Raw genomic sequence first — 3,931 nt, 5'->3', positions numbered from 1 at the left:
AGAGGTAAGTGAATTATATAAAATATATAATTTATGTATGTAATCTTTTACACACTCAATTGCTAAAGTCTTTGGAATAGTAGTTTGATGTGGCGTTGGATTATCCCTGTTGAGTAGATTGAAATCGAGTTAAGATGTAGTGTTTTGTGAAGTATTTTTTGGGATAAGCAGTTTTCTCTAATTTGAATTGTTGACAGACTATGATGTCGTCATTGTTTATTAATATTAATTTGTGTACGGATATAGAAATATAGAAAAATGGCTATTGTATTTTTCAATTTTGTTTAATTTTCCATTGAAGAAGTGGAAAAGTCCTTAATTTCTTGCCAAACTTATTGAAATAAAAAACCAGTTAAATTAGCCATAAGAAACTAAATAATTGAAATAAAATTGCTTTCCATGTAGTTCCCTTTTTCATGCAAATTAAAGTCTTTATCTTTTATCTTTTTCTTAATTTTATTTTCATTCAAAAAGTTGTGATACCCGGGAGTCAATTAGAGATAATCATTCTAAATCTAGTGCTCTCTTTTAGATGGATTCGAATTTGCTTTCAAAGTCCAAAAATTACAACTCTTTTTTTAATGCAGCAATTCTTCAATCGTTATTCCTTTTCACTCATTGCATTTTCCCCTATAATGTCATAAATAACAAGAAGCATCCCCACCTCCACCAACCCACAAGAAGAAAAAGGATGAAGAAGAACGCGAATGAAAATGAATGTTGGAAAGATGAATGCCATATGCTATGCTACTTTTTCAATTGAACGACGTTGATTTTTGGACGGTTTCTTTATGGGTCAATTCTCATCAATTTATTTAAATTTTGAGACAAAAGGTAAAATTTATTTCAGGATAAATTTCAGAAACCTTCACTTAGATATATGATTAATATAAAGACACACCTCTAGTTCATTTGAACAAAAAATTTCCATTTCACTATTGTCAAGATATTCTTTTTTTTTTTTTTTTTTCATTTTATTTTTTTCAAGTATATATATATATATATGTGTGTGTGTGTGTGTGTGTGTGTGTGTGTGTGTGTACACACACACACACACACACACACACGAAAATGATCTCTTAAGCACCGTACTTAACTTATCCGTGTGTGTTGATATTAAATATAGTTTATTATCTTCTTCTTCTCATTAACAATACATTTTATACTTTTGTCAACTTTTAATTACATCCCATGAATTCTATATATATACGAAAATGATCTTCTAAGCGTCGGTGCTTAGTTTATTCGTGTGTGCTGATATTAAATATAGTTTATTATCTTCTTCTTCTCATTAACAATACATTTTATACTTTTGTCAACTTTTAATTACGTCCCATGAATTCATTAATATAGGTGAACCACATACATGACTTTTTTCATTAATGAAAATGAAACGAAATGAATAAATATAAAATTTATTTATCAATTCGAAAATTCAGTAATTTTTTTTGGTTTAAAGATCTTAAATTATTGTCATAAGGAAAATTCTATTGCACTTCAAAGATTTTGTAGAATTGAAATTGTTTGAAAAAAATTCAAAATGTTGTTAACTTTGAAAATTTTATAGCCTAATCTAATACTCAATTACTTGTAGGAAAAAAATCATTTATAAAATTTGTTTATATATATATATATATATATATATATATATAGCCTCCATTTGGAAAGGTATTTATGAACGGTTTAATTTATAAAATAAATAAAAATTAGTGTTGGATAAATAAATATTACTCGTGGTCCATTGGAATGTGGTTTGAAAAATGAAGTTTGACCAATTATAAATGATTTATAAATTTACCAAACAAAGGTAATGAAACTAAGTTTATAATGAAAAAGAAAATGATATTTTAAACATATTTTGCCTTGAAAATCCTTTAAAACTAGTTAAAATGAAGAATGTGTTACTCAAAATAAACCTCTCAAATAATTTTCAGTTATTTATTGCAAATGTACATAAAAACAACAGAAAACATTTCAAGAAAACAGTCGGCAATGGTAGTTATAGCTTTTGACTGTGTTTTCCCTTTAGAACATGATATTAATTTATGCTTCCAGATTAGGGTACCATGGAGGTGGGGCCCATCTGGGATGCTGTGGTCAAAGTGGTGCACCGACGCGTGGGTCTTGACCCACACCCTTATTGGCTGTTGGACTATTTGGGTTGATGCATGTAACAGTGGCGTGGAGCTCTCACATGCCCCCATCAATTTCTTCAACCCAAAAAAATTCCAAATAAAATATATCGGCCATTGTTCGCGGTGAACATGGGAAACCTCGTGATTTCATGCTTGTGATTGTGTTTTTGTATGTCTTTGAGAATGGGAGATCAAACAAAATATGAAAATCTAATATTCCATAGGTTAGTCAAGGCATACAATGGTTCACATGTTTATTCCAAGGAATTTTAGTATTTCACTTTTTGCAAAAGTCGATGGATCGAGAAAAACTTCACTCTCCATTCACATGCCATATTAGCTATTCTTGCTTTTATTATTTGACTCCTAACTAAAATAATGGTGGTTACATATACGTGACGATTTCAACTGCAATCTATCAATGAGTGATAGAGCAATATCGCTCACTTGATATAAAAATAGTTCGTCATGAAACCATTTAGCAATAAGTAATGCTATTAGAAATCAGTCTACGTGACAACTAGAACACCAAATTATTCCAATAAATTGGGATAATTTTACATTACTTGGACAATGTAACAATAATCCGATCGCTACATAAAATACAAATCATCTTCATTAGATAAGAATGACATTATTCTTTAACTATGAAATTGATTGCTAATGCGGTCTAGTGTCCAACATAAACATAGTGTTTGGTATTAATTATCATGATAGTAAGTGATCGAAGTGCTTACAACTTATTAGTTCAACAGAATGATAATCATTCATTACAAATTAAGGATTTATGTTGAAATTTGGATATTGAGAAAAATCAAATTATTGGACCAAAAAAAAACCCATGTGTTTATGTTTTGTTGGTCAAGCACTTGATGCCTAATTTTGCGTGATTTGTAAGTAGCCGACCGTACATCTTAAGTTCATCAATGCCAATGTTTGTTTATGTTCGAGAAGTTCTGCTGTCCATTGGAGCGGCCTTAGTTATTTAAGAAGGAATTCAGTTTCATATATAATTGCTTTTAAACCGATAAAATAAAGCGTGATCCATTTTTTTTTTTGCATTTCAAGTTTATGTTTGTTGTACTGATTTAGATAATGAGATAAATAAATTTATTGGGAATAATTACAGTATTTATTGCGCATCTCAGCAGATGTGGAATACACAAAGCCAATGTTTGTTGCGACTAGTTTACCTTTTATATTCTATTATTCAATACAGTTATTGCTTGTTTGCAATTATGTTGTATTACTTAAACAATATTTATCAAGTTAACAAGATAGAGACCTTTATTTTATTGTAAGAGTTTCCTATATGATTAAATGATATTCAACATTAATTCGATAAACATTTTAATTTTTAATTTTTTGAGGGGGAGTGGAGGGAAGAGATGATAAACGCTATCCATGTACTTTATTCAACGCTTCGAAACTCGATTCGAGCATCAACCAGACAAATTTTTAAAATCAACTAAAGCCAAAATTTAATTAAAGGATCAATAAATAAAATATTCATAGAAATAAACTCCCTCCATCCAATAAGATACTTATTCTCGTTTTCCACATTCCTTCTCGTTTTCCGCAATAAAGGTTCTTTGTGTTTTCCAACGAATATTACAAGTGTCTTCATTTGTTAATTCTTGTTTATAGATATTTGTTGTGTATTTATGATGGTTGTGATTATTTCATTATAGGCTTATGGCTTGTCTCAATAATCAACTCCATACTACTTTTTGCACAATTATTTCTATGGATTCACTATTTTACTCACTTTTACCAATCCAATTTCATCCAGATAG

The sequence above is a fragment of the Olea europaea genome, chromosome 10 (genome assembly GCF_002742605.1).
Source record: "Olea europaea var. sylvestris chromosome 10, O_europaea_v1, whole genome shotgun sequence".
NCBI classification, from domain to species: Eukaryota; Viridiplantae; Streptophyta; class Magnoliopsida; order Lamiales; family Oleaceae; genus Olea; species Olea europaea.
The sequence above is the reverse complement of the archived record's forward strand: the minus strand, read 5'-3'. Positions refer to the sequence as shown.